This window comes from Molothrus ater, chromosome 4 (genome assembly GCF_012460135.2).
Source record: "Molothrus ater isolate BHLD 08-10-18 breed brown headed cowbird chromosome 4, BPBGC_Mater_1.1, whole genome shotgun sequence".
NCBI classification, from domain to species: domain Eukaryota; kingdom Metazoa; phylum Chordata; class Aves; order Passeriformes; family Icteridae; genus Molothrus; species Molothrus ater.
Window position 1 is genome coordinate 57,856,980 of NC_050481.2, and position 20,991 is coordinate 57,877,970.

The following is a 20,991-nucleotide window of genomic DNA, read 5'->3' on the forward strand; positions in this document are numbered from 1 at the left end:
CCTCCTCCTCGCTGTATTCTGCTTGAAATATGCAGATTTTTTAGCCAGAAAAAGAAGCAGTCTGTGCAACTGGAAGTGATTTATTTTAGCTAAGTCATGGTGTCACACGCTTACTACCTTGCTTTTATTCTCCTTGGATTTCTTGCCTATACATTCTTTTTTGCTGTCAAATTTGTATTATGTTTCTCCAGTTGTGTTCAATTGGTCTGGCCATTATTTACCAGGTGTTTTACTATGTGATTCTAAGATAGATGTTTGACTGAAAAAAAAGACTACAAATGGCCTTGCATAAATCAATTCACACCTTAAAGAAAAACACATGAATCCCCAAAAGCTGCATATATGTCATAATTGAAGCAGACTTACATTTAATGGAGTGTAATCTTCTTAGAAATCAAAATATAATTTATTTCATGTCAAATAGGTGACCAACATTTGACAGCCCTGAGTAGAGGAATTTTTCAAAAGGTATCAAATCAGGGTGTCTAATGCTCTGAGTTTTCATAGCCGACCTGGGTGGTTTTCTAATAGTTGCTCTGATTTGTTTTTTGGTTTGTTTGGTTGTTTTTTTTTTTTTTCTCTGGTTAGTTATTTATAATTAATCTCAGGAGCAGACACATTCAAAAAACAACTTTGTGTACAGTGTGTGTACAGGTATATGTTCACTAGTCTGCCAGTGGAGTCAGACACTGACATTTTGTGGGCAGTGTCACCATCCAGGCTGGGACTGGGATACTGGAGCAGAGGAATGCAGGGATGATCCAGAGCACTGGCAGGAGAGCAGCAAGATGAAAATCAGTGGTACAAAACACATGCATTCTTTCAACCAGTGCTGAGACTTTCTGCTGGAATGTGAAAAGGAGCATAAATTGGGATGTGCTGGTAGACTTCAGTCATTGATGTGCTGTAGCTGTGGAAATCCCGGGCTGATTCTGAGACCCACCATTTCCAGGGCAGAAATGGAAATACTTTTAACTCATTTGGTTACCAGCAGTTACCCTTTGCCTCTTGACCTTCCTCTGGGTCAATACAGGCAGGTGTGGTGCTGCCCACAAGCCTGGTCAGCCATGCCCAGAGCAGAGAAGTGCAAGCTGAAGCAGGTATGGAAAGCGCTTCCTTGGATGAACAGGGGACCTGGCAGCTTAATTTCAGAGAGACAGCTTAGGGAGTGTAGCTCATTTAGCTCCTCAAGACAAATGCTGAGAGAGAAAAAGATGTGATTGCTCACTCTAAATTTATCAGCAGAGGCAAATGCCAGAGAAGGAGAGGAACTATTTAAGGTGAAGGACAATGTTGGCCTAAGAACAAATGAGTGCAATCGGGCTATGAATAAATTTAGGCTGAAAATTAGAAAAGGGTTTCCAACTATCAGAGGAGTGAGTTCTCAGCTTTTTAATAGGAATTCAAGAAACCCAATTCTTATTCAGTCCAATTTGATAGGATTATTAAAAAGCTGCCTGTGATAGGAGGGAACCAGTCTATGGCTTAGAAGGTCTCCTCCATCTCTGAGCACTGATGGATACAGGTTGACTAGACTGGAATTATATTAAGAATTTTCAAAAGTCAAAACTCAAATTGTCAAGAGAGTGTTACAAATTTTTGATTCTTTGGACTGTAATGTCTCCTCTGTATTTCTCTGCCTTTTCTATGCACCTGTGAAACACAGAGGATAATTCCACCTCTCCTCCCCATTTAATCACACTGGGGTACTATGAAAACACCTCACTGTGGTACTATGAAAATATACTATTTACTGTTTGTGTAGCACCCAGGAGCGCTGTGAGGATGAGTATCAAAGGAAAAAAAAAAATCTGTGCTGAAATTAATAATTTTGGCTGCACAGCTAGGTTTGAATTACATCTAGTAAATCATGCCTAGGGCAACACACTGAGTGAGAAGAAAATAAAATATTGAATAGTTGCTCATTAAGTGAACACTAGCTATTCCGTGAACTGAATGAGGCAGGGCCCCATGGAAAATACAGTATGTGATTTTTGTAATTGAAGATTAGAAGAAGGCTGAATTAAGGTTGCACAAGCCTTTCATTATGCCTTTCCAGCATCAAGGATCTGGAGAACCAGGGGATCAGGCCCAGCCAGTGCGTGTTAACAAAAGGCAGGTCCTGCTGGACCAACCTGATCTCCTTCTATGACAAAGGGACCTACTGAGACACTGCAGTGCTGGAGGGAGTCCAGAGAAGGGCAGTGGAGTGGGTGAAGGGTCTGGAGTACAATTCCTGCGAGGAACAGCTGGGGCTCTAACCTCGGGAAAAGGAGGCTCAGGGTGGGACCTTACTGCTCTCTACAAGTACCTGAGAGGAAGCTGTAGTGAGGTGGGGCTTGATCTCCTCTCAGGTAGAAAGTAATAGGTCCTCAAGCTGAGCAACAGGGGCATCTGATTGGATATTTGGATAAACATGTTCACAGAAAGGGTTGTCAAGCATTGGAACAGACTGCCCAGGGAAGTGGTGGAGTCACCATCCCTGGAGGTATTTGAAAGAGGTGCAGCTGTGGTGCTCAGGGACATGGTTTAATGGAGGACTTGGCAGTCCTGGGTTAACAGTTGGACTTGAGGATCTTAGAGGTCCTTTTCAACCTCAGTATCTCAGTGATTCTGTGAATAGCCACCCACCCTCCTATCTCTCCAGCCTGGGTGCAGGGAGATGCTCTGGAGTGCCCTGTGTGAATACCCCCACAGTGCTCTGCCCTTGGCACAGGCAGCTGGAGAAGAATGGGAGGGCTGCACCCGCTCACCCACAATCAGCTTCTCAGAGCCAGGCAGAGAATAGTGTTCTGTCTTGTGGGGAAATTGGAAATTTATTTCATCCCAGCTTGGAACTCATCCTGTCTCTAGAAATTCTGTGTAAATGCAAGTTGGAGGAGGGATTAAAATCTTGACTGTTAAACCAAGAAGATTGGGTAGCACAGGCAAAATACCTTCACTGTGAATTTTGAGGTGTAGCTAGCTTAGAATATGAAGCTCAGGCTTTGGGTATCATATCAGGACTACCACACAGACTGCCAAAGAGGAGTCCCAAGAACCCATGTCCATTTACAAGCCTTGCACTTCCCTTGAAAGCAAGAGTTTGGAACAAAGGTTGAAGATATCAGTGAGGGAGCAAACATTCTGCCATTATTTTTCAAGCTTGTTGCAGCACAGTGGGTCATACATGAAATGATTGTCAACAGACCATCATGGATAAGGTGAGTTATGGCTATGGCAGGAAGAGCTGCCCCTGAAAAGGTGGCCAGCAGTAGCTCTGCCTTGGGCACACAAACACTGGTATCAGCGTGCATGGCTTTATTCTAGCTGCAGCATCTGGTATGCCACCATCAAATGCTGAAACAAAATCTTGCTATGTTTAAAATAGCTTTGATATAAAGGTCAAACTACTAACATGTGTAGTGAGTTTGGGCCCCTTTGTTTCTTGGCACCTGACATCTTCCTCAGCTGAGGACTGGTTTCCAGCAGGGGGATGCTCACCTCTTCCTGGACACTCTGCATTTTCAAAGTGGGCACTAACAAAGCAAGCAAAACCTCAGCCAGTTCTGAAAATCAAATTTCTTAAAAGTTATCCAAGAAGCATATATTTCTCAGCCTTGAGAAACAGTATTATTTATAGGCTCACCCAGAATACTTGGCTGGATATTTTCTGTGTGAATTGATGCAGAGGAGTCTGGTGTGACTGCATGTACTATACTAAGGCAGACACACCCCATATTTAAAATATTCCTGGTTTACTCTAGTGAACAATATTTTCATCTTTGTTTGTCATAGCATGCATGTCTGTAATTATGTGCTGATGGCACATTCTTACTAACTGAAAATATTATCAGAAAATACAGAGCTATCTCTAGATGCAGACCTTGTTTGTGACAGAAATGTTTGCTATTGAATCACAAGCCACAGAAAGCAGTGATTTGCACAAGAACATGTAATGCATTAGAAGTGTGCTGAACACTACTTCTGCACAGGAAGAGGGAAGGAAGGAAAACATATTCATCTCAGTAGTGGTTAAACGATAGTGCAAACCAGTAATTACGTGCAAATTATGACCTTGCCCCCTTACAGTCAGCTCCTCAGTAAAGATGACTGCTTTTAATTTCCATCCCTTCAGCAATAAAAGTCACTGTTTTCAGACTGAGTTCAATTCTTTTCTTCAGATTTTTTTTTCAATGAAAATATGTGTTTTTATACTTCAAAACCTTAAATGGAATGCTGGGCTTTTTAATATTTAAGGGATTATAATTGAAATATAAAACTGGTGGTAAAATATTAGCTTTTATAAATGTCACTCTCTTCCTTTAAGCTTTTCTATCATTAAAAGGCATTACTTACAAGTTTAAAATTTAGAGACTTTTAAATATACATATTTTTCATTTTATTTAGACATTCTGGAATGTTTCTAAAGCTGAAGAAATGTTGAAAAGTTGTAGAAAATAATGTGATGAAAGAAATGGATGCTTTTCATATAATGTACATGGAAATAAAAAAATACAGAAAGAGCATGGGAGAAAAATGGGAATGAAGCAGACAAAATTACTTTTTAAAAAATACAGGTTAAGAGTGCATTTTAAAAAGTAATGGAGAATCTCACTGAATGGGAAGTGACCTAATTAATGGAACTTATTTCCATTTTTTAATATTTCTAATTTTTCTATTTCTTTAAACAATAGGAGGCAAATAAGAACTGAACCCCAGAGCTTACATATTATCATGAATTTCAGTGTGACAAACTGTAGCTACACACAATTATGTGCTATCAGTTGCTGAAGTGGAATTCATTATTTCCTACCTTAAGCTGTCCTATAAATTTGCTCTGCACTGTTAAGCAGATATCAAGTTTTGCCTAGAGATAGAAACACTGCTGATGAGCAAAGGAGATCTTAATAGATAAGTTTGTTGATGCTTCTATTAAACTCAAGAAACATTTTGAAGAAAAGACAGAAATCATTCTTCCATGAACAGTCACGTTGCATTTTCTCAGCATTTCCTCTCCAATGTTCTCACGGAGCACAGAGACGGGGTCACGGTTTCAGTTCCCTGGCCTGGGTTAATGCAGAGCATATTTTGATGCAGAAGAGCTAATTTGATTGCCTAGAGCTAATCTCCTGGCACTGGCCAAGCCTAAGGATCATCATGATGTCTCTTGGGTAACCCAGGTGCTTCAGGGGCTTTGCCTGCATCACATTCTCCTGAGGTTTCTAGTGGGACGTCCACTGATGGCTGGAGAAGTTTCTGCCTGACCCACTATGTTAATTCTTCCCAGGAAACTTCTCTGGGATCTCTCTGGGGCTTGGCATGTGCCATGGCAGCACAGGGATGTGCCAGAGGATACACTGACACATTCCCATGGAGCTATTCCCTATCCATGCTGGTGATGACTGCAGGTCAGTGCATTGTAACCTGACTGAGAGACAATGTGAGTCAACAGCTCCACCACAGCAGGGTTGGAGGCTTTTGTGGGGAAATGGGATTTAAATAATTGGCAGGGGCAGGCATGAAACCTGACTTAACTTGATTAAAGAGGAATCCTAGCTCAACTCTGTGCATGTGAAATGCTGCTCACTGCTGTTTTGTCTGCTAAAATCAGAAACAGGTTTATTCCTATGACCTACCTGGAGTTCAGACACTTTTTCCCACTAAGACACGCCTTAAAATGCTTTGCAAATATCAGCAAACTCAGTTTCACAATGGGAGTTTCTGCTGGCAGGCAGACTGCATCTTCAATTTTTGGATGAGGAAATAAGGCAGGATTGGTGGCTGGCTCCAGGCCACATCCCCGTGTCTGCGTGGCACTGGGAAGCGCTGTAGAAAGACATCCAGGCTAGCATGGATTTGTATCAGAGTGGGGCTCCACCCTGGCTAATTAGTCTGCTGCTGGGGAGCATGGTCTATCCAGCAGGGCAGAGAGCTCTGCTAGTGCAATCCTACCTCCAGATGCTTCATGTGAGGATCCCATGGCTGCTCTCCAAAATGCTTCTCCAGATCCAAGGACTTCCCAAAGAATGAAGTGTGCTTTGTGGCTCGAGGACAGCATTTATGAGAACAAGCCTCTTGCAGCTGTACTCAGAGCTGAGAGCTCAGAACTCTTTTTTTCCCTTTTAATTTATTTATTCAAAATTTGTTTATTTATAATTGAGCAATGACAACAAAAACAAAGAGATTAAATAAAAGTATCCAATCCCTAAAAATATGCAACTGTAGTTCATGACAATGTAGTTCCAACAGGGAAGTCAGGAACTTGCTGTGACTCAGTGGCTGATTGTAAACTAAAACATAGGGAGGGAGTGCCTGACTCAGCAGATGCCAGAGCCTTCAAAGGGATTAGAGCTGTTGCCAAGGAGCTCCACCCTTTTTTCCCTCTTTAAATGTGTCTTAAGTTTCTTATTCTTGCATTACATTATATATAAAAAGTGTGTATGCCATTGAATTGGCACATCCAGAATAGGGAGCACTTACACATCGGATTTTCCCAAAGGATTACAATTTGATTTGATCTGCATATGCACACCATTTCATCACTGCAGAATCTCTTCCCTAGAGTTAATATCCCCCACCCACTGAGATTTATAAACACGGTAGATGCAAACATGTCAAAGAGGTACTCTAAAAAAAAAAAAAACAACTACCAAAATCTTAATTTAAAAAAAAAATATTTGCAAGGAGGGTACACCTGCAAACCCCTTGGACCACAACTTCAAGTCCCCTGACACACCTCCAGAGCTTGTGTATCACTGTGGTTCCTTTGGGAAGTTGCTCTCAGGAGCCTTCTCCATTGCAAGATGAATTGCTTTCTAGGGGGTTGAGACAGTTCCCCATGCCAGGTACCAAGCTATTTCATAACTTCTGCCTCTGTGTAACCTTTTAAACTGGAAAGATAAAAATGCAGGGAGTCGGTTTATGCTTAAAAAGTTTCGCTGGCATGGCAAGAGTATAATTACAACAGTAAAATCCCTACTGTGAGTTCAGTCCTACCTTCAAAAGGCCTTTTTGTTGTTATAATGTAATCTGTTCAGCAAAGTGGTTTAATTCCTACCAGCAAAACAACTTTTTGTTGCTGGTATAAGCTGTTTCTCTGCGCTGGGTGTTGGCTGTGGCAGGGCCAGTGCTGTACCTCCATCAAGTGCTGATGTGCCCAGAGGATGAGCTCCCATTTTGCACCTCCCAGGGCTGAGGCACTGATGCTCCAAAGGGATTAGGTGTGTGATGAGTGTAGGGTCAAAAGGGAATTTCAATCCACCTTTCAGTCTGGCTCCTTTGCATAAGCCCTTTATATTTTTAAATCTGTGTCTTTACTCTGCAGATTTGTTAGCCAGGGCTGAGCTGGGTTGCCCACATAACCCAGCACCTTTTCTGAATCTGAAAACATTTTTGGACTGATATTCAGAAAAAAAAAGATTTTTTTTGCAGGACTGTGAGCTAACCCCTAAGTTTTAATGTTCTCTGCTCTCAGCCTATCACTTTTGTAGAAAAATTTGTTTGAATCCAGCTGTGGCTTTCCATGTACATAAATATACTGAATGTCACCTACCAGGCTGTGATGACTTGGTGACAGCTGATGCAAGGTGTTACCAGAGAAATGCAGAGGCTTAATTGGGGTTTCACACTTACACTATCTCCACCCCTCAGTCCTTCCCTGCTGGTTTTTTGTGGGAACAGAGCATAGGTTTGCACTTGGCAGATAAGGGATGGGATTTTAGATGCCCTTCCTGTCACCCTGTCCCTTCCCAGGGGTGGGAACTGGGGCTGGGTGGTTCACAGGGCAGTGATGGATCAGACCATGGATAACATCTCTCTGATCCCATCCCTCACCCCATGAGGAAAGGCACAGCCATATGGGATTTAAGGCTTTTTCATAAATATATGCAACATGTTTATTTTTAACCACATTTCATCAGTTTTATTTTAGTCTAATTTCAATATTCTGTGGGATTGGTGCCAGAAATAATAAAATGAGGCAATAAGCATTATATTCTCTTAGCCAGCACAATCATTGACTATTTTTGGGTTTTTTAGTACTTAAAAAACAAATACTTCAACCTGTTTTATCAAACCGCCTGGCCCTCCCATGGCAGATCACTGGAGCCATTTTCAGGGTATTGGATGCCAAAAAAAGCAGGGACAATCTGGAAGGAACAGGTGTATTGGCTTCTGTTGCTGCTTGAAGGAGTAAACACCTAATTTGCTGCTCCCACAAAGGAGGTAAACATTTAGCTCATAAAAAGTTTCCTTCCCTCTGAGAAAGTCCCACTGGTGTTGACCTAAATAAATTCCAGAAGTCAATCTTTTTTTTATAAAAGGTTTCCTTCCCTCTACAGCACACTATTTTGCATTGCAACTGCTTGTAAAGAGAAATGTTTTTTGCAAGCAGGCTGGACATTTTAGTCTCATGGGTGGTTTTGGCTGGAAGGAACTGTGCTGAGGTACAGCAGTTTGGGCTGACCTTCTCCTTGCTGCTGCTGTGCTTTGGGCTTGCTGTTCTCATCAGGTGCTTTCCATCAGACATACTTCAGTCCTAACTCTTCTCAGGATGAGGGAAGATAAAAAAGAATAGAAAGTAAATTTTGCTGCTGATGAAAAAAAGGAGTATTTGAAGAGGTGTCTTTTGAAGACTCTGGACGTTACAACACTTCGGACAATGTACAGGCCTGGCGGAGATTTGTGCAAGACTGATGTGCAAATCTGCACGTGCTTCATGTTTATCCAATGAGGCACCTGAACTGAGCCCAGAGGGTCTACCCTGCCTACCTCATGTCCCCTCTCCATCATCTCCAGACTCTCAGAGTGGGAGCAGCTTCTTAGGAAGACTGAAGAAGAGCAGGATTTGGGTCTGGGGATGTGGACACTACGCCAGAACAAAACCAGCAAAAAGAGCACTATCAGTAAATTGCTCTTTTTATTTGCTTGTTGAATGCAATGAACCTGACCATCTTCATCCTGGTAACTCTTTGTCTTAGATTTCTTAAACTCCAAAAAAGCTTCATTCATACTTTTAGAATATCATGGTATCTCAGAGTTAACTACCTGTCTACTACTGTCTTCAAATATATTCTTTTTGTTTCTTTTTAGATTATGACATTATTTCTTTGAGCTGAAAATGGGGCCAAAAGTCTACAGGGCTGTACCTTAGCAGTAGTTTTCAAAATCAGAGTTCTCATGAAACCTGACTTGCAGCAGTTGTTTTGGTTTTTCTCTTTTATCTGATTGATTCTTGTCTTGTTTGTTCTTCACTGTGTATTTCTAATTCTTTAGAACATATCTGCAACAATTGAGTCTTTTTGAGGTTGGCATTCAATTTGAAAATTGTACATCTGAAGCTGAAAAATAAGCTTTGTATTTCTGTGGTAAAATGAGGTTTTCCAGGCCTCTTCAGAAGCGACAGCAGTTTTGTGGTTTGTTTCAGTTGACATGGGCTGCAGGCAGCGCCTGAACCTCTTGGTGCCCTCACTGTGTGCACAGCTGCCTTTCTTACACAAGGGGATAGGTGCAAAGGTTTTGGGTGTTTTTTTGGTGGGGTTTTTTTTTTGGTTTTGTTTTTTTGAAATAACACCTGCAGAGCCGTGGAGAACTCTCTGGTTTCCAGTTTTGGCCACGCGATAGTAAAACAGCTCGGCCAATACAATCCTTCAGGACAGCTGTGAATGACTCTGTTTTCCACCTGCTGTTCAAGCCACTCAGTTTTAGAGCTCTGTGTTCTGTTGTTCTTACTCTAAACGGTATTTATTATGTCCACTGGACACTTCACAAGCTTGTTTAGACAGTTGAATTATGGATGGTGATTTTTTTGTAGTCCAGGGCCTCAAGGTGTTCTTGTACTTGTCTCATCTGTGCTGGAGAAGCTATGTTACAGATGACTGGATCATTGATGTGGTCAGTCTGTGCACTTTTTCTTTTTTCTTCAAGAGATACTGTTTCTTTTAAATTACCTTTTTTAGTTTGGGCCCAGCATTTTCCAATGCTGCTTAGGCTCTCTTAGCTTCCCTCTCTTGCTGAAATCATGCATCTCCTTACACCGTCTGAATTTTTTGCATTTTTCAAGTGAAACACTTGTTTGCAAAGTAAGAGTTTGCAGAGACAGGGTCTCCCTGTGGGAGTGTTGAACATGAACAGTTGTCAGAAGGGTTTCTGAGGAGCACCTACCAGAGCCCTGGCACTGCTCTCCTATATGAGACAGACCAGTGCCCAGCACCAGACCTCTCTCCAGAGTGGTGTTCTCTGTGGGGGGGGGGGTGCATTTCCTTTTTAAAAATTTATCTATTTCCTTCAGAGCAGGTATTCAGTTTCTCTTGCAGTGACACCAAATGAAAGTTTGTTTCTTTTCTCTTGCCTTCATCTATTTAGCACCTACTCCTGCTTTGGCCTGGAAGAAAGAGAAGCTGCCCAAGGGTGAATGGCTGACTGCTTTTCCAGTTCTGTGAGAACCGAAATCCTTGTCCTGGGAAGATACTTTTGATCTCCTTCTCGTCAGTTCTTCACCTATGCTCCCTCTCATTTTTATCCCACTGGTGTTTCCTTTTCCTTTAAAAACTGGTTATTTATCTGTACCTTTATCTGCATAGTCCTTTACTGAGGAACAGTTACTCTCTATTACACAATATTCTTCTAATATTTCTGTCATTGCCCTTAGATGTTTGGGGTTTTTTTCATTTCAATATTAAATGGCATGGACCTATCACCTAGCCCCAGAGAAAACTCACTAGAAACATTGCTGTCTCTCTGTTTCTGTATAACTCTTGAAACTATCAAAGAACTAACTTCCTTTCTCACTTAATCATGTGAACCTGGGTTTGATTTCCCTCTTGCTTCTTCTGTGACTCAATGCTGAATATCTTAGAGCAATTCAGGATTTTTTTTCAGTGGTGGAGGCTTTATCAACAAAACTACCAATTTTTGAAAGTTATCAATATTGTTTGCTACTATATGCTTTCCATAAACCTGTTTGTTATTACCTCTACTATTAACCTCAAACTCAGTTCTTTTATCTGCTCTTCTGTGGTGCTCCTGGGGTTTCTGTCAGAGCAGCAGGATGGCCCATTTGTTCTTGCAGTAACTGGGGTAACATCAGTTCTCTGCCAGGTAGCTGCAACTTAATGACTACTGTACTGAAAACCAATATTGAAGGTCTAATGACCTTCTCCACCAGCTTTTAACACTTTGAGACTACAAGTTAGCTGGACCAGTTAATTTCCATATGTTTAACCTTTTGTACCTTGATCTCACTTCTTGAGTATTTCTGCCTCTGCTGCTAACCTTTCTACAGTTCTTAACACTTAACTGATATGTATTTGTTGCTCAGCTTTCAGCACTTTCAAATTATTACCCATATTTATAAGGTTGTTTTATCTCTTTTTTAAAGCAGGTTGACATGTTAATCACCCTATTTTGTTCATTGGATTATTTATTATATGTATATGTGTAATAAAATCTATTTATTATGGTCTTTTTCATCTCTTTTCTTGAATATTTCCCATCTATAATTGAAATTTTTAATTTAAATTTCCTCTTCCAGGTGATTTCTTGCATAACAATTCCCAGCTTTGTGAACCTGGAACTTCCAAAGATCCAAGCCTGTAATTCTGTTTGCACATAATTGCATCTGTTAAAAGGCCTAAGCAACAGTCAATTTCTATTCTCTGATCAGTTTTTCTGTGGCAGACTGAGATGTAAGGCAGAATTCCTTTCATGTGGGTACAATTTGTTCTGAGCATGAAAAGGGACACATAAAATGTCTTCAGGACCCGTTGGTGTAGGGACAAAGGGGCACCCAGCACATTTCACTCTGCAGCCTGTGGGTGCAGATTTTGTAGTGTCACGGTTTCAGCAGCCAAACCCCACACAGCCCTCACTCACTGCCTCACCAGAGGGATCTGGGAAACAATCAGAAGGGGAAAACTTGTGTGTTGAGATAAAGACAGTTCAATAGGGAAAGCAAAAGCCACACACACAGACAAAGAAAAACAAGGAATTAATTCACTGCTCCCCCTGGGCAGGCAGGTGTTCAGCCATGCCCTGTAGAGCCAGGCCACATCACACATGGCAATGACTTGGGAAGACAAACACCATCACTCCAAATGTCCCCACTTCCTCCTTCTTATCCCCAGTTTTATGATGAGGATCAGCATGGTGTCACATGCTCTGGAACACGTCCTCGGTCAGTTTGGGTCACCTGTCCTGGCTGTGTCTCCTCCCACCCTCCCATGCACCCCCAGCTTCCTCACCAGTGTGGCCGTGCAAAAAGCAGGGAAGGCCTTGGCTCTGTGTGAGCCCCCCTCAGCAAGAACAAAAACATCTCTGTCTTATCAACCCTGTGCTCAGCACAAATCCTCACACAGCCCCAGACCAGCCCCTGTGAAGAAAGCTGACTCTAAACCCAGCACATCCAGCTGGGGAGGTGCTTGAAGAAATGAACCCCCTGCACACTGTTGTGATTGCTCAGGCTGGACTTTTTGTGCAGTTGGGACACTTAAGGCATCTGCTTGTCAACTGCCTCTGATCTAGGAATGGAGAATGACAGAGCACCACTTTTGGAAATTTGTGCTCTCTGAAACCTTCCTAAATTGGAGGTTAACCAGGATTTCCAAGTGCTTACTATAAGGATTTAGTTATCAGGTTTTAACAAGATAAACTGGAGTGAAATCATGCTCCTATGAGGGTCTCAGTCCCTTTTGTCTGTGGCCAATGCTCATATGACTGGAGCAGAGGCTATTGAATTCTTCTCCAGGTGTCAAAGTACTCCATTTTGTTCCAAGAATCTCTATCTTGAGCTGAAAATATTATTTTATTCCTCCTTCAATTTCCTCCTTTCTGTTAACATCCTGTTCTTTAGTCTAGTCAGCAAGGAACCTGGAAAGTCACTTTGACTGAGATAGGGTAGGGGTGGCCTGAACTCTACCAATCCTTCTTTCCGTTCAAGGTAAGATTAAGTTCAACAAACCCAGTTACATTTCACTCACTATGTACCTCCTGATGTCTTCAACAAAAAATTGTCCTGTGGATGATAGCCAGCATGCTTACACACCTTCAATTTAACTTCAGAGTTGATTAATTTTGTATAAATTTAAAAAAGATTTGTGCAGGAAAGGAAAGTGATTGTATAATTTAAATTTGTATGAAGCACACAGGGAGACTGAATTAAGATGACACAGGCAACATCTGTCCCAGTACATTATGTTTTTTGAATGCTGAATATATAATGTGCTTACATTGATTTGTGTATACATAACATATATATTAAGGGGTTTCAAACCTTTCAATTTTATATGTCCTTATAAATTTTCATGCTGAAGTATGCACCTTTTTAGCTTAAACTTTTTCCAGACACTCTCACAGACCCCTTGGATTGAAAAAACCCCAACAAAACAACAGGCATCCTAAGAGTATGTGGAGTATATGAGCTACCAGACAGAAAAACTTAAAATCTCATACAGTTACTGTATTCAGTTATTTTCTGGAAAACAGATATAATACATTTTCCTAAAAATTCTGGATTTTTCTAATCTTGTTCAGTTTCTTGTTTTGCAACTGAACTCACAAGTTAAGCATACTTTATCTTTGTTTGCCAGTGGAGCATCCCTTGCCAGCTGAGTTGCAGCTGAAGATATGATCTGTGCTACAGCTGAACTTTGTTGATAAGTTCCTAGGTTTTGAAATGGACTGGGAATAAGAGGGGAAGAAGTGAGCAGACCCCCAGGGCACTCTCCCTTCTGCTTGAGATGGAGCTGTCCCATGGCCATGAGGCTGAAGCCTTGGCAGAGCCTCCCTGTGCAGTTCAATCGCAGTAATTCAGCCTGGAGCTGGAGATTGTGTTAGTCACAGTGCATCCTTGTTGGCAGAAAGGGCAGGGGGGAAAGCAAGCATATTCCATCACTAAAACCAGCTAATAATAGCCTGAGCTTAGCTGCAAGCAGAGAGAAGGTGGGAGAGGTGACACAGGAGAGTTGAGGCGGTCTGAAACGGGCATGTCGCTGCTGCTGGTGCAGCCAAAGGCTTGGATCTCTGCCATCACACATGGGGGAGGCAGCAACCAAGTGATTAATTTCTCCTTGGCAGGTGATTAATTCTCTGTGGCTTCCAAGGGGGGCTGCCAAAGTTGGACAGAAACCTGCTAAAGATGCTCAAATACCCAAACGTGGAAACTGGATAAGAAGACAGAAGTTTGCTTCTAAAAAATGAAGCCTTTACAAAGCACTTGTGGGATAGGCAGAGCTGATGGATGGCTGTGAGCAGGGGAGCATGGTAATAATGTGCACTTTAAAGGAGAGCCAGGAACTCTTGAATTTTAATCTGAAGGCTGATGCCAACTCTTCCCCAGATCCTGGGCAAGGTGAAGTTCACTCCTGTTGAAACCACAGGGAGTTCTTGCATACATTTCAGCCAGGCCAGGATGTCACTTTTCTTGAAGGAGTAACATTGACTGCAGGGAGGAAAGGTGTCAGGGAATAAATTACCTTTTACAGTGATACATACATTATTATCACTGCCAAACAATCCTTTGCACATAAAGTTAAACTTAAGTTTTATTGAAGAAAAATAGAATAATAACAATTCAAACCACTGGCTTATATCATGTGTTGAACGGCTCTGCATGGCCAAATGTTTCTGTACTTATGGCCCATTACATTTCAGTTCTCCTTCAATAGTTGCTGAGCTGTTAACTGCCAGAAAACTCCCCTGCACATCATAATCAAAAGAGTAAATAATTAATACCTTTTGCCCTGCACTCAGTGTGAGCAGACATCCAGTTCTAATACCTGCACCAGAATTAGAAATTTGGGGTTTACATGTTGACCTGGGAGCAGAGCTGAGGAGGAGAGCGATGGAGAGAGCTGGGGTGAGGGAATGGTTAACTCTCTGCTGGATGTTGGCTGGGTTTCTGGGGATTTTTTATGCACACAGGGCAAGGCTCCATTTCTGGCAGTGAGGGAACTGCTGATCACATCCCTGGCTAACGGGGCTCAGAAGTGCCTTGTCACTGCCACGGGGTCATGAGCTTTTCTTGTGACTTGTGCTCATTCATGTTGCTGGAAAATAAAACCATTCACCATGAATTCAGGAAGTAATGCTAGCTTCAAATAAGCACACATGAAATAATAATTTCCTTGTTTTGGAAGGTATTGGGATAGGTGTCTTTTTTCCACACAGGCAGATTGTTTAAGAAGGGACTGAGATTAATGAGTAAGATATCTCATAGCACGTGTGAGTTAAAAAGTTTCTGTATGTACAAACCCCTGAATTTTGTAATTTTTTTCTTTTTTTTTTTGGTAGGTTTGGTCTTACATAGGTTTATATCCTTTTAGTTTCACTTTAGCTTTTTGTATTTAGTATGCGCCAGAGTGATAACCACAGGACTGGACTTGACTCACAACACAAATGTCATGAAACAGCAAACCTTTAACAAAGCCCCTGGTATCACTGGACATCTGGCTGTGTTTGGGAAGGGTCAGACTGCCAAGAGAGGTGTACCATAGAGCAACAGGGCAGTGTGTTACATGTACAGTTGGACACTGATGGCAACAAGGCAAGGGTTTGGCTTGGCTAAATTTCACAAACATTAAATATAATTTGAGAAAATCAAAAATCCCAAAGCAATGATTATCATTGAAAGATGTGGCTGTGAAATGTTTCAGTATCCTGAAAAGAAGCTTTTTTGAAATTATCATTAATTTAATTTTCACACCACTTATCCTAGGATTTGTGTTAGACGCAATCACAACTAATCAAGAAAGAGCAGATGAATAACAAAGGATGGCCTTTCCAGATAATACACAGTGGTTGAGGATAGAGGAAAACAGAACTTAAATATAGCACCCTTAGTTTTAAGTGTATAATAAGGAGAGGTCTCTTTCAGTTATTACAATTTAGACAAAAAATCCTTGGAAATATTGTGGATAATTTTCACATATATTATCTTAGTATTCAGAAGAATTATAAAGGTAAGTAGCACCTTATATATGATGAGAAAAATAATATAGGAATATAACAACATCACAATTTAAATTCATGAACTCATCTCATATACTAGAAGTAGTTCTGGCTGGTCCAACTCAAGAAAAGATACAGAAAAATCAAGAAAAAAAGTCCAAAACAAACAAAAAACCCAATTAAAACAAGAACTGTAAGGCATTCACGGTAGTTTGGCACTCTTTGGCTTGGAAAAGACAAAGTACTGTGAATGGAATAATGCATTGTTTTATAAAACCTTAGAGATATTAGAGAGAAATTTATGCAGATTGCATGCTGTTCTCTTAGTTTAACAGATTCAGAGGCACCCACAGAAATTATTAAATAGAATGCAGTATAAACACAAGGAAAATCTGTTCCACACTGTATGTAATTATGTAGAATTGATTGTTACTGAATGACATAGAGATGAAGAATATAAATGGTCTCAAAGGTATTGAATGTAAAAGGAAAGGTCAGTCTCTCTGTAGCAAATAAACACATTGCATCCCTCAGGTGCTGAAGTCTAAGTCACAGATGGCTGGACCAGGGGAAGATGGAGAGTCCTTGTGTTCAGTGTATCCTCTGCAAACGTCAGCAGCCACTGCAGGGACCAGGGAACAGAGCTGGCCAGTACAGTGCACTGGACCTTCCAGCTGGCCCATTCTGGGACCTGCCACTTCCATGTTTCTGTGACTAAGTTTTCATTTTGGAAATTCAGGTTTGCTTAATGATTTGATAAAATAAGATCAGCATGAATTAGAATTTCCTGTGGGACAAAGAATCCTAATTTTGTGTAATTCTTATATCTGACATGAATCAGTGTATCTTGCATGGATGAGGGAGCCAGGCTGTGTTGAAAAGAATTCTGTGCTTTCTTAGGGAAGAAGTTTGTCTTTAGAAGTAAATATTTTTTTCTCCGAAGTCAGACAAGGTTATGTGCAATATTTTTGTCGCTATGTGATGTTATTCCTCACCTGAATACAAGCTGCAGGCAGTAATTTTAGACACATATCCAGTTAGACACCTGGATATGTGTCTAACTGTGGAGCAGACCTTGGCAATACAGAATCACAGAATTACAGACTAAGCTGAGTTGGAAGGGACCCACATGGATCATTGAGTCCACCTCCCAGCCCTGCACAGCACCATCCCCAGGAGTCACACCATGCGTCCCAGAGCACTGTCCAAACGCTTCTTGAACTCTGTCAGCTTTGGTGCTGTAACCACTGTCCTGGGGAGCTCTTTCAAGTGTCCAGCCACCCTCTGGGTGAAGAGCCTTTTTCTAGTATCCAACAAAAACCTTCTCTGATACAGATTCAGGTCATTCCCTCACATCCTGTCCCTGTCACCAAAGGGAAGAGAGCAGTGCCTGCACCTCACTTCCCCTCATGAGGAAGTTCTGGAATGCAATGAGATCTCTCAGTCTCCTCTTCTCCAGGCTGAACGGACCCTAGTGACCTCAGTCTCTCCTCACATGGCTTCCTCTCAAGGCCCTTCACCATCTTTGTTGAATACATTCAGCTTCCAAGGAATGCGACAAAACTTTGAATTCTCCCCCTACTTTACTGTGTGTATATAATAGAGTATCATCTCTGGGTGCACCCAGAAATGTCCTGCAGGCAGCTGCAGCACAGGGCAACTGTGGGTTGACCCTCAATGCCTACCCCTGCTTGGACCAGCCCCTCCTGGGGGGACACAGAGAGCAGGGCTGCTGCTTGTCCAGGGCCACTTGTGTGTGTGAGAGATTGTCCCCAGCTTCTCCAACAGCCTAACTGGGTCAGTGCAGAGTGTGAGTGTTTGCTCAAATAATTATCCTGGTGAATAGGCACGTGTTTCCTGGGAAACAAGCTAGCAGACCAATTACAGCTTTACTCTGGTAAAGGACATGGTGTGTGACTTTCTAGTCCTAAAAATCCCACATGTGGATACAGCCCAGCAATGTATAACTCTGGAAATAGTTGGCTGTATTTTTCCTACCAGTATTTCAGTTCAGTTCCTAGTACTGATGTTGCAACAGAGGTGCTAGAGAAACTAAGGCACGTAAGGCATCATGAACTCATCTCTGCTGTGACACAGACAGGAAGCCAGGAGCATCACAGGGCAAACCAAGGGGCGTCTTCAGATCGTTAACTTAAAGAAACCCACCCAAAACCCAGAGATCCACACCCACACTGTTATTCAAAAACCAGAATATCGTCAGGAAGCAGTGAGTCACCATGTGGCCATTGCCTTTTTTTCGTTAAGGTGTTTCCCAAATGTAGAACTTAGGCTTCCTTTTCCCTTTAGATGAAGTACCTGGTATCACTAGGTAAGCAAAAGCTGTTATGTTTATTAGCAATAGTACTGTGCATAACAGCCAGGAGGAAAACAACTTGTTTTTAATGTGATGAATGAGCATCCAAAGGACTGGGGAGTGGATCCTTGGCCTGTAAGAACTGGGGAGCTTGTAAGAACAGCAAGTCTGCCAGTGGTTTGGCTGTGTGACAGGGCACAGGCCCAGTGTGGTGCTGGGGTGGGCAGCAGTGCCCCAGCCCCTCACCTCCAGCCCCTCCTTGTCCTGTGCCAGTGGAGGTGCTGGAGCAGAGGGCTGAGCTGAGCTGTGTGGGTGTGTGGATCTGCAACAACAGGTGTGTTTGGATGAGGAGGCTTAGAAAGGCCCAAACAAGTTGCCCAACATATTTTTAATAGATTATTGCCAAAATGAAATGACAGAGAATCAGAGTTATTGCCTCAAGAAGGTCATGGAAGTTGTTTGTATTTTAAAACCTCTTGTTAGCCTATGTTGTGGCATTACTATTAAAGTAATGCATTCGGCCTAATATAATACATCTAATTATATGACGTGAGCCTCATCTGATGACTTTTGCCCATTATATCTGACAAGGATATTTTAAATGAGAGGCCATGTGTTAGAGCAATTTCAGGAGATGAACACAACAGCATATGGTTTCAAAAATAAAATATCCACTATGTTATTTGCTGTGATTAAGTACCTACTAATGCAATTGTCAGGTAGGGAAGCAGGTCTTTCTGGTTTGTGAATTATGCCAGTGCTGAGTCATTGCTGATTTTTTTTAAAGTTTTATTATGAATGAAGGGCTGGGTCAATGCCAAATTCCATTTTCCTGGCTGCTTCTTTTGTTCCCTGACAAATTATTCAAATCCCTGGAATCAAGCATCTTAAAATGAAAACTACAAAAGTTGCAGAAGAAATAACTTAAAAATTTGAAGCAACCAGCACAATGAATGACCCTGTGGACCTGAATAGAGGATGGTACCAAAAATGAAGAATATGACATACACCATCATATGACAAAACTCTGTCACTATGGGAAAACAAAACAAAGCAAGCTATTAACAATTTCTTCTGCAGAAAAGAGATGTAGCCTCAAATGAGCATGCCTGGGCAGAGGATGAAAGGAATGCAAAGGCATCTTCCATTCCCTCTGAAAGTATCAGAGGGATAAGAAGTGAGTAGAGATTAGAGGGCTATTCTTGGTGCCTCCTGTTGCTGTTCAGACAGACACAGAGCAGAAGGGGTACAAAAATCATGGACCACAGAGTAAGAGAGAGAACACAGGAGAGAGGAGAAGCAGCAACACTTTATCTGATGATGTTGTTTAACGTAAACATGCACACAGACTTTGGAACCTCGAGGGATTGTCTGTAGTGGTGGCCAGGAACAACATTCTCCTTCATATCTGTGCTCAGGCCAAATGTGCCCAGCATTGCAGAGAAGGCTGGAGACCGCCTGCACCCCAAAACACATGGCTGTGAGGAATTGGGGTGCTGGATTGTGATCTCCATGGGCCAGGCAGCCACACATACACAGGTCCCTGACACAGGAGAAGGGTTGCCCTCCTTGCTCTACTAAAAGCAAGGTGATCCCAGCAGGATGAGTTGTATCTGGAAGCTGCTGTGGTCCCTTCCTGCCAGGTAGAACCCAGGTTTATCATTTGATGTCGCTTATTTTCAGGGCAGACAGGCAGTATTAGGGCAGTATCAGGGCAGTGAGGAAGCAAGCACTGAGGGAGAGGATTCAGGCAATTCTGAACTGCTGGGTCTTGGCTGGGTGGTGGCAGGGCTGGCACATGGGTGGCAGCAGCAAACTCAGAGGTGAGCTAAAATTTTTGCAGATCTAAATCCCAATGCATGCTGAGACTTTGCTGGGATGATAAGTAAGGTGCTTGGCTTCTTTCCAGACTGTGAGTCCTGCTCTCAAGACACTTCCTGAGTCTTCCTCTCCCCATGCAGAGGAGAGTGGCAAAGAACACCCACACCATCCTTCACTGGGAGACTGTCACATTAGTGGCACCAATATTGTAGAGATACAAGAAACTCACATTTAAATCCCTTCCTTGTTGGCTGGCTTGCTTGTCTCTCTCCCAGGAAAGCCTAATTACTCCATCTCAGGGTGTTTTGGGATGTTGTTCTCAAAATAATTTACATTTTTCAACTTTGGCTGAGTATTTGTTTTGTTAAGTTGCCCCTACCCTCAGCTGAGCATGAACCCACTTAACCTAGCTAAACTACTTTTGCTTTGCCCCAGTAGTAATTGCTTCAAGAAAAGAGGAGCAATTTTAAGAGGAGGGACAGAGCAGGCCCTCCAAAACCCACTGCATACTTTCATGACTAGACTGCTATGCTGAATGCTAGAAGCTGGGTTAAAAGACTTTGGCAAAAAAGTGCTCTTTTACTTCTCACATGAAGTCTATAATCACAAGAATATAGATTAAAGGCAGTGTATGGGAGGAGAAAGCATTGAATTCTTGCTGTATTTTCTGGGAAAAGCCTGTCTTGGGTGTTGAATACAAAAGAACATGTGTGATCAAGAGCACTGTTAGCAGATGATGATGTACTCTGGCATGGAATCACCTAGACTCTCTTAAGACCTAAACTTTGCATCTTTCCTTGACTTGTCTGAGATAATCTGGGTGGCTCCCTGTATGCCATGCAAACCAGAGGATGCCTCTGAAGACAAGTGCAGACAGACATTTGTGCTCTGCCTGTGGTCTGAGCTGGCCAGAGGAGAGCCAGCTGTGATCC

General features: G+C 42.1%; 1 long non-coding RNA gene across 1 annotated transcript in view; it reads left to right on the forward strand.

Annotated features, from left to right (window-relative positions):
- Nucleotides 1-11,443, forward strand: part of LOC118685933 (uncharacterized) — a 52,196-nt gene extending 40,753 nt beyond the window's left edge. Inside the window, exon 2 of the long non-coding RNA XR_004980070.2 lies at nt 10,345-11,443. This is a non-coding gene — a long non-coding RNA (uncharacterized LOC118685933). The remainder of the gene's footprint in view (nt 1-10,344) is intronic.
- Nucleotides 11,444-20,991: the final 9,548 nt, after the last annotated feature.